Consider the following 16,459-nt stretch of genomic DNA (forward strand, 5'->3'; position numbering starts at 1 on the left):
TTGTTGCAAGCTAATGAAGACGTAATCAATTCCAATATAAAGAAAATTAATAAAATCAATGATAAAACCAATAATATGATCGAAACCTTATCAAAGAAACAAGTAATTTTAAAACACATGTCTCTTTTAACCGAAATGATTTCCGAGCTTAACGAAGAGACAGATGTTGAAATGTTGAAATCTCCACAATATTATTTGCTAGACAAAACATCGTTCACCCTTCAATTATCACCCCTATTAATCTCCGTAAGGAACTTTTAACAATTAAACTTAGAAGCAATACAGAATTCCCTATTCTGTTGAACGACATGCAAAACATTTATAGGTACTTTTCTATTTGCGAATTAACCGCTTTTTACGACAACGAAATTCTTATCTATGCCATTAAAATACCTCTAGTTAACGATCAATTATTCAATTTATATAATTTAATCCTTTTCCCTGCACACTACACAAATACTACTGTTTATTCCTACATCGATCTCCTCTATCCATTCTTATTGTTAAGTACCACTAGGATGCAATATAGTCGATTGAAAGATTTATCAGCTTGTAAAAAGATCTCCGATGAAGATTATTTATGCTCGAAGGTACATTTTCAACCGCAGAACGACCTGTCTGCGAAACAAAATTAAAGATCAATCCTAAAGGTATAATACCAGATGATTGTCCAACGAGGACACTGAATGCAGAAATAGAAATTTGGCATTCGTCATCACCAAATTCTTGGTTATACGTAATTTCGACGAAAACCAGCGTAACGATAAGTTGCGACACGCACGACTCTAAAATCACTGATATTGACCTACATGGTTCTGGTATTTTCCAACTCAACGCAGGATGTAAGGCTTACACCTTCTCTGCAATACTATATTCAACAACAAACCAATCCTCAAATTATACCAATTATACAGGGTGTCTCAGCGAGACCGGTCATTAGACGTTTCTGGGAAATTTGAAGTACCAACCCCAGTGTTTACAGGATTGAAAAGTATTTTTACGAAATAGATGACAATAGTGTTCCTACCCAGAGAAAAATAATGTGATCAAATAGCTATTTCACATTAGTTGTCGAAAAAGTAGATAGACTATATGAAGTATTAGTCAAATGAATGTTTGTGGATAGGTATTTTTATGTTTTTCAATTAGTTAAAGCAATAGTAGTTAAAGTATCTATTTCTTTTGTTGAAAAACATAAAATATTTATAAATTAGATATTTCAACTAGAGATTAGATTATATAACTACTATATAATACGCTGTTACATCTATTCAATAGTTAAATAATCTAATCGTTCTTGTGATTAATATAGCTGCATCTAATGTAGATCAAACAGCTATTTTATTAGATAAAAGATTTATAAATTATAAATATTTCAACCATTTCAATTATCTGGATTAACTAATTAACTAATCGTTCTTGTCGTTAATATAGCTACACCTACTGTAGATTTAACAACCATTTTAGTAAATAAAAGGTTTATAAATTGTAAATATTTCAACCATTTCAATTATTATCTATCTGGATTAACAAATACATATAGTTAAAATATGTATAACGGCATACACAACAACTACAACTTGTAGGTAATTCTCAGTTAGTAGCGTCACTTATACAAGTCACCATCATTGCCCTTTCTGGTTTTATTCCTATTGAAATCACGGACCTGTAAGTACGTGCGAACCTCCGAACTTGAATTCTGCTAAAGGTGGCATTACACGGCGTGTAGAGTTACGCGCCTGGCGTGCGAAGCGTGGAGTGCCGCGCGGCAATTTTGGCGCGGCGATTCTCCTCTATATTCACATTTGAAAATGTTGAGGCGTCGGGAACGAATGGCCGGTTGCGCAGCAGCTTGCTATATTTTATTAAACACCGAAAGTGATGATTTACAAAAAAAAAGAAAAGAAAAAGGTGGTGGTTGGCGTCGCACAATAAAAGTCGGTCCAGGTAAATTTGAAAAATATATGAAATGTTTTATTTTATTATTTTTATAAATGTATTTTTAGATACAACGCTAGTGACATGTTGTACGATTTAAACAGTGAACCTTCTAGAAAATTCTTCAATTTTTGTAGAATGTCTGCAGCAGATTTTGAATTTTTCATTAATAAAATTGGGCAACGAATATCAAAAATGGACACTAACATGAGAAAGTGCATTCCGGTACAAGAAAGGTTGGCTGTGGCACTGAGGTTTCTAGCAACTGGGGACAGCTATGCAAGTCTATCTTATTTATTCAAATTTTCTCCGCAGACCGTCTCAAAATGCGTCGATGAAGTTTGCAGTGCGTTGATAGACACATTACAAGGAGAAATAAAGGTAGGGTTTTAGAATATTATTGCGACCGCGATTGAAAAGCTTGTTGTGTTATTAAGAATGGCTGAGAATGAGTAGATGATTGTGATGATTCTGTGGATGATTGAGCATGGGAATCAGGAGATGGCAAAAATTCTGGTAATGGTGGAGAACAAGGAGAAGGCGAAAACCCCGAGGATGTTTGAGAATAAAGAGAAGATTGAGAGTGAGAATACAAAGGGGAAAAGCTTGAAAATGTGTGAGAGCTAGGGTGAGCAAATGATGGGTGCTGTGAGTATGCTTGAGAATAAGATGTTTGAGAATTGGATGGTTGAACAAACTGAAACTGTTGTTGCTTTAAACGAAACATTAGGCAATCAATCTCATGCATAGCATTGTCACGTATGTTCTTGTCCAAAGCTCTCAGTTTTTGACATAGTAGTTCAGAGAACAAGGAGCATTTATCGTCGATAGACTTTTCTTTTATAGATTTTAAATAATTGTACGCCTCATCCGTACGTCTTTCTTTTTCTGATATCGTCATTTTGCGCTTTTTACTATTAGTAATATTTGTGGTTAAAACTGTAATGCCTTTTGAGTTTGAACTATTAAAGTTAGTAACTTCATTTTCTGATAAATGTGCATTATTAGAAGATTCTTGATTTTCATTTTCGTACTCTTCTATATCAGCTAGTTGGGGTTATCGATGGCAAGCATATTGCAATTCAATGTCCACAACATAGCGGAACAGAATTTTACAATTATAAGGGCACTTTTAGTATTGTATTATTAGCAGTGGCAGATGCTAATTATTGTTTCACTTATGTTGACATTGGATGCCAAGGAAGAATTAGCGACGGAGCACTTTTTCGAAATACTTCATTTTTCCAAAAATTGGATAATAAACAGCTTAATCTTCCGTTAGAAGCTCCACTACCCACTCAAATCAAGCCTATGCCTTATGTATTCGTGGCAGATGACGCATTCGCCTTATCATCAAATAGTATGAAACCTTATGCTGGTGTCCATAACAAAGGAACTAAGGAAAGAATTTTCAACTATCGTCTCTCAAGTGCTCGTCGTATTGTAGAAAATGTTTTTGGCATTATGTCGGCTGTTTTCAGAGTACTTAGAAAACCAATACTACTATCACCAGAGAAGGCTACAAATATTGTAATGTGTTGCGTTTTATTACATAACTATTTGAGAAAAAGTAAGACCTCAAGAATATTGTATACCCCAAATGGTGCGTTCGATGGAGAACTAAATGGCGAATTTCAAGGTGGATCATGGCGAAATGAAGATAACAACATTACATCTATGCTTCCACTTCGAAAAGTAGCTAGAAAAGCTGGAATTGAAGCCAGAAATGTTAGGGACATTTTTGCAGAATATTTTAAAACATCTGGCGCAGTACCATGGCAAGACCAATATTGAACAATAATTTCACACTAATTTTACTAGTTATAGTCACACTAGTTGTATGACGGAAATAATTTAAATGTATAAGAGTTTTTTATCGGAAGTATAACATTAGTAATTAATATTGTAAGTAATGTTAATAAATAATAATTACCTCCGAAGATTTTGTTTTTCTGGGATTATATGTAGAATTGAGAAACCTTGCCATTTGCTCATAGGCAAACCATTCAGGTTTAAAAACATCTTCTGCCCCGCTTCCTGTTTTCATGCTTCCTTTAACTTTTGCATGACATTTCCGGAATGTCCCCATTAAAGTTTCTTTTTCCTTTTTAATTCTGTTAAGCTACAATTAATACTTAATTGTTGCTGGATTCGTATCCATGCATCATGGATAAGATTGCGATCTTTATGCTCCTCATGTTTTGGGTTCCAAATTATTGTTTCTTTTTCGTATAATGTTAAAAATTCGGAAATGATCTCGTTTGTCCAAGGCATGTTGTTTGCTACACAGCTACTACGTGACTAAACTATAGGCACCAAAACGACCAGTAAATTTGCAACCCTCGCGCCGTGTGAGTGTACGTTCGCTCCACGCGCGGCGCGTTTCCTTTGAACTGTGTAAAATTTACCGCTTATCGACGGGTCTAGACGCGCGGCATTAAGTTCGTCGCGCCGATTTCTCGCAGGACAGTCGACCAGGTAAATACCGAGCAGTATGGATATCGGTACGCGCTCTTGTGACGGGTGATTTCTTTTTCACAAAATATACTTAGAATTGCAGTAAAAAACAAAACAATTATAATATAAATTAAATATTATTAATATAAACTTATTGTTTAAATATTAATTGCAATCTAATAAAAGATCTTTTTTTGTCCTTTTGTACATTTTTTTTTCAGTTTAGTACGATATGTACATAAATTAAAATATTAGAAAGGATATTTAAAAATTTAGTTTATAAAATAAATTTACAATCAAGAATTTTTGCGAGTCTGATACATTTTCTTAAATTTATGATTTATAATAAATGATTAGCATTAATAATACACGGCCATATAAATTTGTAATCCTATATATTTATGAAAAAAACAAAATAACTAAAAATATACTTAAACAGTTAATAATAATTTGATAAATTAAATTTATTATATCAAGTGTTCAATGTGCTTGCCTTCCACTTCTTGGCAGTAATACCACTTTTGTAGGTTTCTTCTCTCACTCGATCAAGAACTTCAGAATCGATATTTCTGCATACTTCAACAATTTTTTCTTTCAACTGCATAATATTTTCTAGCGGCTTCAAATACACTTTAGATTTTAAATACCCCCACAAAAAAGAAATCCAAGGGTGTTAGATCTGGAGATCTAGCTGGCCATTCTGTGGGTCCACGGTGGCGCACCATCCTGCTGTAAGATAACATCCATTTGAAATTCTCCTGGATTTTCTTCTGTAATTCTTGTCATACGTGGAATTATTTTATTTTCTAGTAACCGTAAATACGATGTGCCTGTCAGGTTTTCACTGAAAAACAGAGGTGTATGTATGTTTAAAAGAATAATCTCTTTTAGTTATATTTATTCTTTCAGTATTAATTTCTATTTTCAAAAAATTAAAACATAACTGACAACTAACACTAGGGAAGTGCCATGGAAAAATATTCGACACGTATGTATATCGTCATATCTGCCCGATCGCCGTTTTAGAGATAAGTTCGATTATTTTACGAATTATTCTAAAATGTTTGTTTAATAATAATTATAATCTGTAGTGAATCCATTAAATTTGTTGCTTAAAAATTGTTTATTGTTTTTAAAATTTGTATTATTATTATACGTTACAAAAGCGGTAAGTGAATTGTTGCTCTCGGAAAAATGAATTATATGATTGATGGATTTTATGTTTAAGTACAAAAGCTTAAATTGTCAAAATGCTTGATGTAGCAGACGACGCGGTGTACCGAGAACGGACGGTTTCTCATTTCAATCGCTAAGCTCACTTACTCGCTGTATTCGCTACCGTCAACTGCTCTTGTCGCAAGTTGAACTTTTATCTTTTAATAGTTGTGGTTGTTTTTGCTGCTTTCGATTTACGGATATAAAGAACCTGTAAAGAAAATGGCGATGAACCCAAGAAACAATGCTGTTTTATTACAAAGACGTTTTAATTCTCCCGAATATAATGTTGATTCAATTATTACTGAGGGAGAAAAGTCTTATGCAGCTAATTAAAAAAAAATGATTAAAGATACTATAGATGCAGAGATATTTGTTGAAAGCATTGATACTTTAAGCTTTAATGAAGAAAGTGTATGTTCTGAAACAATTTCTTGTGATGATGTTTCTGAAAGTGATTTCGAAGAATCACTAAAGGATTGCAAGAAAACTATAATTGATATTGATAATGAATATAAAAAAAGGCTGTACAATTTTGGCGTTCCGGTAAGACAAAAGCTTTGCCTTTAAAGTCAGTTCAGCACAGATTTAGGAAAGTTCCTGATTTGAAATCATTATGTAGGTGGGAGGAGCAAATTAAATAATGTGGCTCGGGAAATGAAAAATTACTTATTACAAATTTCGAAGTAGGTTTTGGATCAATTTAAAATTTCCTCTGAGACATTGCTTCTTATTCATGACATTGGTATAAAAAAATAGGCTTTACGGGCTAAAGAAGAAGTCAATTTGCCACCGACATTGTGAATCATGGATTTGTATCACGAAAAGTAAGCAAATTGGTGACTAAAAAGCGAATGTCGTCAAAAGAACAATTACTAGAAGCATCAAACGAATTTGTTTCTAAAGTAAAGTGAGAAATTACGTCGGTACGTGAAGACAATGTCTATAATTCCGATCAACCGGGATTTAAATTAGAAACACCTGTAGATCACAATTTTTAAATTCTTTGATACACAGCTACACTATTTAGCCAATCGTTTCTGCTAATGGAGATTTCAAGTCCCTTTTATTAATAGTTCTGCAAGAGCTAATGGTAAATTTGAGCCAATCGTTGAAATAACTTTTTACAAAGCAGACAATATTAGCGTATTTGGAACAAAATCAAGCAAATTAACTTCCAATCTTGCCATTAATTGAATTGATTTTCTGTTCTTTTATTAGATTCTTGGACTGGTTAGACTAAAAAAATTTGATAATATTGGTAAAGGCAACAAAAATATCCAAATTTTTACGATTTCCGCTGGAACCACTGGAAAATCGGCATCTGGACGTTTGTACTTTTAGTATAGTCATCCCCAATGGGATGAGAACACTATCACGTCCACGTCGTTCATCCTGGGTAGCACTAATAATAAGAAAGGTTTGATTGATACATGCATCACTACTTGTAGTGATGAGTTTCCATGATTCGTTACTGTTACCGTTTTTCTAGAAATCCGCCTTAAAATTATCCTCATTTCTTACATTTTTAAAAATTTTTCTTTCTTTGCCTTTTTGTGTGCGCCATTTTAAATTCTCGAAAACGGGCATCAGGTTTGTCATCAGCGACCTTAAAACTAAAAAAAAAATTAATAAAATAATTGTAAATCGGAAAGGGTGATTTCTACCCTTAAAACGGCGATCGGGCAGATATGACGATATACGTATCGAATATTTTTCCATACACTACCTGTATGCCAAGTTTGAGCCATTTTTATTAATGCAGATAAACGCGCATTCGTAGGGATAATTAGCGACGATTTCATGAGTGAAAACTTGTATTCATTCATGAAAATTGAATTTTAAACAACTTTTCTTCCTAATAATTTTTATTAGAATCGACAATTAATTAATGTCCGACTACACCATCAATATCATCCCAGTACATAGTCTTAACTAAAACAGATATCAATTTATTTTATTAAGATTATTTATTTAAAATTGAACTATAAACATCTTTTGTTCGAAACAATTTTTGATATAATCTTTTTTTTAATGAAACCCGTTTAACCAACCCAGAAAACATCGAAAGAGGTATTTATAAAACTTTATATCAATTCCTTTGATATAAATAAAATCTAACAAATACATAAAAACATAAACACTTTTATAAATAATAACAAAAACGAAACAAAAAAAAATAATTAAACGCCATTAATCAACCCGCATACACACACAGCGACGAAATTAGAGAAATTAATAAAGAATTTAAAACACTGAGCAGAACTAGCATTAAATTGGGCCGAAATTCAAAAAGGATACAATTCAATAAGTGAAGATATTATTTCCTTCAATAGAGGAGCATTTCTCTTAAAAATCCAGGATGCAAAACGTCACGTAAAAATCTTACTACATTCATTCAAAAATAGAAACAAAAGGAAATCGTAAAGAAAATCAGTCACGAAATTTTTCAGTCAAATATGAAAATTCAGAATTATACTCGGCAATAATTTGCAATGTGGAAACAAAAATAAATAAAGCAAAAATAAAACGCTCTACGCGCATTTCTAGTAGAAACAAAAGCATTAGATACGGATACAACAAGCCAACACGCAAAGTCCAAATTAACAGGGGATGTAAATGCTTTTCAAAGGCTGGTTAAGGAAGGACTTTATTTCGTGTTCTAATTCTTATCCGCCTCATACAAAACATAAATCTTCAAATCTAGATTCTTTAAAAGCATTTGTAACTGAGTGATTTTCGAACTGGAAAAAAGCAATAGAGCGCTTCAAGTCGCATGAGCAAGTCGCAATCTTCATCGCTTCGCCGTTACAATTCAATTATCTTTAAATAAAGGAACCAATGTTGTAGAATCTCGGAGTAAAATAAATTAAATGACATGCGAAAAGCCTTCGAGTAGCTTTACCAAAAGTTGTATCGTCTTTGCGCTACTTAACTCTACAGGGTCATGCAATTCCGGGTCATACCGATAAATCATCTTATATTTATACAGTTATTATTACTTATATAAAAGATGCGCATTACTTCGCGCTGTCAACTGCCTACAGCAACCACTACATCAACCACCTTATATCGGATCACCTAATATCGTATTGGATGCCTTGCTTCGTTTTAATCTTGACATCAAGAATTGTCGTGGGCAATACTACGACGGAGCGGCTAACGTAAGCGGGTACTTGAATGGACTACAAACTAAAATAAGGGACTTGGAACAGAGGGCATTGTATATACATTGTTGGGCACACAATTTGAATTTAATTGCAAAACATAAGTGAAGTTCGTGATTTTTTAGGTATAGTACGTGAATTAATTACATTTGTAAAAGGTTCTCCGAATCGATTATCTATATTTCAAAATATATAAACAGTTAATGCCATTTCTGACAAAGGTTTACAAGTAAACAATTATAGTGCAAAACAGTGCTAGAAAATTACAGTATACTCGTTGAACTTCTCGAACAAATTTTTTTAGAAAAAACTGAATTTGGGGCTAAAGCCAACGGATTACGAATCCAATTATGCCAATTTAAATTTTTATTTTTTACATGTGCTTTAATAAATATTTTAGAAAGGGCTGAAGAGGTTAACCGATCATTGCAATGCAAATCATCATCATTCCGCAATGTTAAAAATTATTTAGAAAATTTGAAAACTGCTGTACAAGCACAAAGGAATGTTTTCCACGATTTGTGGAGCGATGTGGTGAAAAAGGCAAAGAGTTTAGATCTTCACGAACCTTTGATTCCTAGACCACGAAAGAGACCTAAAGATACGAAGAAGGCAGCAATCCACATGCATTTTTGATATGTCCGTCAATTCACTGAATGAAAGATTTGATTCGAAAACAACAAAGTTTATGTCAGATTGTGAAGATTTTGCTATAGGAAAAGTTATAAACGCAGTTTAAATCAAATTCTAAATCTAATCCTTCATTCGAATCAAATCTTATAAATTCTAAATCTAATTCGTTTCTTCGAATCAAAACTTAATTCTAAACCTAATCCTTCATACGAATCAAATCTTATAAATTCTAAATCTAATTCGTCATTCGAATCAAAACTTAATCCTAAATCTAATCCTTTATACGAATCAAATCTTATAAATTCTAAATCTAATTCGTCATTCCTAAATCCTAAATCGAATTCTAATAATTGCTTCAAAGCGAACTCTACACCTTTTCCTATATCAAATCCAAACACCATTTCTACCTCCAAATGCCAACAAATTAATCAAAATTCTTCTAATGTTTCCAAAGCTGTTGACATATTCATCGCCAACAAAGGCATGGTTTATATAAAAACGATTTACCAAAGTATCGAATTCATGTTTTTAATAGACACTGGAGCCAGCGTCTCCTTAATCAAACTAGATAAATTAAAACAAACTAAATCTAAATACAATCCTCCAGAAACAATGTCACTAAACGGACTAAATGCAAATTCATTGGTGCCTAGAATTGGTTGCATAGTACTTCCCTTGGAAATATATAACAAAAATTTTGATGTAAAATGTCACATCGTAAAGGCCGAATCTAATCTACCCTTTGATGGATCAATAGGAAACGGCTTCCTTAAACCACAAAAAGCTAGTATTTGTTATAATAGAAACACTCTAAGAATTGAATGCCTTCCATTTTCGACAAGAAGTATCTTCGACCGATAACCGTGGGAGGCAAATTTAAAACGATCTATTCGGGGTGAACGGTCAAATAAGCACAGGAACAACTTTTTACAATTTGCTAATATATTTCGGTTGTCGAATTACAACCTTCATCAGAGCGAATTACATTGGTTGTTTATGAAGTGGATAAACCAAAAACATTTTTGAACACATTACATACATAGATATTATTACGTTTTGATTCTGCAGAATCAAAAAAAAAAGAAAAAACGAAAGTAAAATTTTAACGTGTATCTCGTTCGTCTCAATGATTTTAACTTTTAATTCCAAGTTTTAATTTAATTAAACGTAATAATATCTATGTAATGTGTTCAAAAATGTTTTTGGTTTATCCACTTCATAAACAACAAATGTAATTCGCTCTGATGAAGGTTGTAATTCGACAACCGAAATATATTAGCAAATTGTAAAAAGTTGTTCCTGTGCTTATTTGACCGTTCACCCCGAATAGATCGTTTTAAATTTCCATTTTCGATACCTCTCTATTCAGATTCTAATCCTTCTAAATCTAATTGATATTATCTAAACCCTCGTTCAAAACTATTATCGAGGTCGATATATTAAACAAAAATATCAAACAAAGTATCAGTTCCGAAATTTCTGTGTGCCCCGGAGTATTTCTTGCTAAATCTCTCGTTAAAGTTCGTCCAAATAACAAAGCATTTACTACTATCCTAAATACAACCAATCATCAAGTCAAAATCGATAACATCTCATTGTCTCTAGACACATTTGAAGAAAATCAATCTTTCGCATTCAATCTCACTAACGAACAGGTTAGCATTTGTTTAAGGTATAGGAATGACTTTATTATTGAAGAAGTATTTTTGGGTTTTTATGAAACCTGCAACACTACATCAACAACCTTATATAACATCGTATTGGATGCCATGCTTCATTTTAATCTTGACATCAAAAATTTTCGTCGACTACAAACTAAAATAAGGGACTAGGAACAGAGGGCATTGTATACAGGGTGTATCTGAATGACTGCAACAAACTTGAAAGGGTGATTCTTTAGTGAATTTTAAGGGTACTTTAATATATGAACCACTTCGGCTCGCCTAAGGAGCTACACCCCTCCACAAACGGCGGAAAATTTCGGTTTAATTGTTTTTTCTCAAAAACCATAAACGATATTAATGGATTAAACTCCGTGTAGGCCAGACATTTAATCTAGGAATGAAATGAGCATTATTAAGATAACAATATTACTGTTTTATTAACACAAAGTTCGAGTTTATATACAAATTCTTACATGATAACATATCAAATAATCAAGTGTTTAAAGCAATTAATTTAGGTCGCGAACCGTATATTGCGCGCGGTGTGCATTACGCAGTTTTAGGCGCATGCGAAGACTTCGGTCAGCAACAGAAATACGCCTTCGAGAAGTACCTTTTACAGAGTTGTGAATGATTTCCCTAACACTGGAAATGTGGAATCAAGAAAAAGAACTCGGCGAGCAACTGTAACTACGGAAGAAAAGGAAATTGCGGTATTAGCTAGCGTTGACGTAAATCCTCAAGTTAGCACTGGACGACTTGCAATTGACGCCGGAATATCGAAGAATGCTGTTCTTCGATATTAAGAATATTAAAGCGCAACAAGTATCACCCGTTCTCTCTTCGAATTACATATTTTAATAATAGTTACGCTTTCTGTATAATTTTCAGCTGATGATTGAGTGAAAACTTCGAAACCGGTACTGATATAAATTAAATTCTATGCAAGTGTAAAGGTCAAATCTGTGCTTTATTTCTATACTCAAAATTTAATTTACTTGCAACATGGATAATTTACATAATCTTTTCTCCATTTCAACTTGTAACTCTCTCCTTGACGGTAATTATACATCTAGTTTTGCTATTAATATGCCTCTTACTTAAGAAATTTGTAACTTTTCAGTCGTGCCTACGAATAAGACCTTTTAGGTCGAAACAATTGTCGCACTGAACCAACATTAATAAACAATTATCATCGTACACCTTGAATTTTTATTTCTATTCATTATTATGTTATAAATACGATTAATTGCCATAACGCGAGTCAAGTCAGCGACACAGAAGGTGCATTACCATTTCGTACTTCCGTCTTGTACGCTGACACCGCGTTGTATCATATTGTAGTCAAAACGTCAACCCAATACTCGTGTTAGATAATAAAAATAGACTTTGTAATTCATTCATTTTATTAAAAGAAAATAAATTAGTTTTATAAAAAACTTAAACAAAGGACTCAATCAGTTAATTCTAATCCTATGCTCCCCTAAATTAACTAAATAAAATAATTAATGCTCCGACCATTTGGGAATTGAATTGAGGTTAAATACAGTAACGAGAGTTAATTGCAATCCTGTAAACAGACCTAATTTAAGCGCTTGCGAAATTACAAAGGTTAGTAATGATGTGAATACATATTTGATGTAAAGTCATGACATCTCAGTTGTAAGCATCTCGCGGTTCGTAAAATGTTTAAATGAATCAGTTAAGTAAGTAAGTTTCCACAATACGCGCTTCCACTGCCACCATTCATTGTAAGACTGATAAAAGAGAAAAGAAGAATGTATCGTGAGTTTAGGATAACTGAGAACGCCGAATTGAAAAGAAAATTCAATGATTTTAATAAAAAAATTCATAAATTTGAGAATTTAAATCGTCAAAATATATTGAAGCATGTGAAAAAATAATTACAAAAAGAACAACTTCACATGCGCTTATTGACCAACACACAGGTATCACGTATACTTCAGAGATTGATTTAGCGACAACTCATGCAATGTATCTGGAAGAAAGCTACAAATTTTTGGAAGATGATGATTTCGAAGAACATTCAATTTCAGGAAGTAGATCAATGGTACAATGAATTTCAACAACATACATATGAAGATTTGGATGAGATAAAAAAAGAAGAGTATTGGGAAGCTGATAAAAACTCATCGCCCTGATCGGATAACATTACAAGGAATATTATAAGAAGGTTGGCTGATGAGGTAAATGTATACCTAATAAAAGTCTTTAATTATTGTATCAACAACAGATATTTTCCCAAAGAATGGCAAATGGGAACAATAGTTTGTATTCCTAAAAAAGACAACAACTTACTCTCTCCGAGCGGTTACAGACTCTATTATCCGTGATCGGGAAAATCTTTGAAATTATTCTAAAGAACAGATTACTGTCTATGGTCAATTCGTTCATTCCAATACATCAATTTGGATTTAAATCAAAAATGTCCACTACTCACCCTCCTAAGATTCTAACGTCAAACTTATTTAAGCAAAACCAGAAAAAAGAAAATTCGGCTGTATCTTTAGATACCAAGAAGGCATTTGACTCAGGGTGTCATAAAGGTCTTCTATTTAAACTGGCAAGAATGAACGGTTCACCATCCCTAATATTATTAATAAACAGTTTTTTGTCTGATAGAACACTGCGAGGAAGAGTGAACGAAAAATAAAAATTTGTATACTAAATTGCAGCCATTTCAACTAACAGATATTAAAAATTAATCATTATTTATGGTCTTTTGTATCAACATTGAAGCATGGCACAACATTTTAATATTAAAATTTTCGCTTTAGAATCGAACGAAGAATGTCGCTACATGTAGATTATCCATCAATGTATACACCTCTCTCTTCGGATCATAGACAGGAAATTCAAATATGCGAATATTGGGGGTATTTATTAGATTGTTCTTATACTCAAAATATGCCCATTTTCTCAGCATGCTGCTTAAAAAATCACTAAATTTATATACTATTATTAATAGGAGTACAAATACGCCATATTTATTGGTTGTCAACATCAAATTTAATTTTTCAATTTTTTTAATCCTCATTTTTATCATTCTCATACCTTAAAAATACTGTTCTAATTGCAAAACGTCACATTTCCTACAAATCGTTTAGACATCTTTCTCATCTTAGTGATTCGATTCAAAAAATACACCCTAAAATGAATTTAATTAAACTAATTATATTAACTAATTAAAATGTTATATCTCGATCTGCTTAGGATTTTCAATAATTTACTGGACATAAAAAATTATTTAAATTTTGAATTGACTTCACTCACTTTTTTGATACTTCAAACTTACCTTTTATATAGTTTGTTTCTTTTGTGATTTTACGATCATTTATACTTAAAATGATTTCTACTAATATTGATCGGTTGTTGATCATTGTTTAGTCCTTCAGTTTCCTACTATTAATTGTTTTTATTTTTATCATTATTAAATAAGGAGAAGTGCATATCATTATTTTTTTTATTTATATACAGGATGATTCACATAAGAACCGACACAGAGCAGGGACATATAGAGTACAATAAACTAAGATGATTCAACGCAACTTATCCCTATACTAAGTTGTACCCCTGAGGAGTTATAGGCCTTCAAAGTTGTGTCTTAAATTTTTAAAACATTCAATATCTTCGAAGTACATTAAGCTAGAAAAACCAAACGTGGTATATGTTATGAGTGTACCATTTATATTATTCATTGGTAGCAAGTTGAGACCAATTGAGGCATTTCAAAGGGTTGATTAAGGGTGATGGTCCCCTAAATGTTGACAATTTTTTTAACGTTTTAGCGGATTTAATACATTATTACCTCATTTCATGTGGAATTTAATTCTAAAACCCTTTTTAATCTTATTATTTTTTAAAAATCTTTAAAAACATGCCCTTTACATGTCCCTGCTCTGTGTCGGTTCTTATGTGAATCACCACATAAGAACCACACAATTTGTTAGCTTTCATTTGTTTTAATCTTTTGTGTTACCCTCACATTTTACCATTAGTGGAGTCACTATTATTAAATAGTGTGGCGCCTTTTTCTGTTTTTCTCACGTAGTTAGCCAAAAATTATTGGTTAAACTATAGCAAAGAGAATTACCAAAAGTTATCGCGGTAGCATTTCTTTCCTCTCGTAAGTAAGGGGATCAAAATCTTCTTTCTATGCTGATAAAGTTTTGGAGTCACTAAATTCACCATCAACGTCAACCTCATTGTTAGAAGTAAATTTTAAACTTCAACCTCAAAAATACTCCCAAGTCACACCAAATCGATTTGAATCGATAACTAAACCTCAAGATGACATTGAAACTCAAATAAATGTAATTAACAAACAAATTAAAAATAACAAAACCAACGTTTTCATATCAAACTTACGATCACTGTCACTGCTCAAGATCATGGGAGCTTTCATTTTCACCATTACGCCAGAAGTCTAGATGCAATTCCCAAAATCCTCTAGGTATTTGTTGGTATCACCACAAATTTTACGATAAACCACACAAATGTGGTGTTTTGGTCTCTTTTTTATAACATCAGATATACTGTAGTTCTTATAAATTACTCACTTTTTTGTAACCTTCGCCAGTCTTTATATCCGCTCGTGTTTGAATTGCTGACTGGCATATTTGTTAGAGTTACTATTCGATTAGTTCATTTCTTTAATTATATTTTTTTTTTAATTTACGTGATGAGCACCTGAACGTGAGGTCGGTGCTTGCACACTTTGGTGAGTTGCGGGAGTATTTGGACTGTTCTGACTGTTATGCATTTGATATATCTGAAACATGGCTTAACCTTGTCATTGATAATTCTGTTATTCAAGTTGAAAATCTGTACTTCTTTAAAGCTGATAGATTATCTAGAGGTCGAGGGGTTGGTCTTTACATTCGGAACTGTTATAAGTGTCAAGTTATTAATATTGATCAGGTTCCAGGAGTAGAGCAGTTGTGAGTTACAGTTGCAGTGAATGGTAAGAATTTAGCTTATTGTACAGAAGATGGAGTCATAGCTATGGGCGACTTCAACATTAATTTTATGGTCGATAGGCCTTTGGCAAATTCTCTTCTAGCCACATTAGAAGATTTTAGCTTGAGGCAGGTGGTTGAACAACATACAAGAATATCGGATAACTCTGAGACACTCATCGATATAATTATTATATCCAATGAATTGACAGTTAGTAACAGGCGTAGCAGGCATGGGGTTTTCTGATCACTTGCTAGTTTATTGTCATTTGGGAATTTCTGTATCTAAACGTGAAGCCAGACAAATTAGTTATCGAAATTTACGCAATATAAAGGTCTTCTTGACGTAGATGTGGATAGTTTAATATTTCAATCGCTACTAGGTTCAATCGGGTTGATTGGAACA

This window comes from Onthophagus taurus, chromosome 8 (genome assembly GCF_036711975.1).
Source record: "Onthophagus taurus isolate NC chromosome 8, IU_Otau_3.0, whole genome shotgun sequence".
In the NCBI taxonomy this organism is placed as follows: domain Eukaryota; kingdom Metazoa; phylum Arthropoda; class Insecta; order Coleoptera; family Scarabaeidae; genus Onthophagus; species Onthophagus taurus.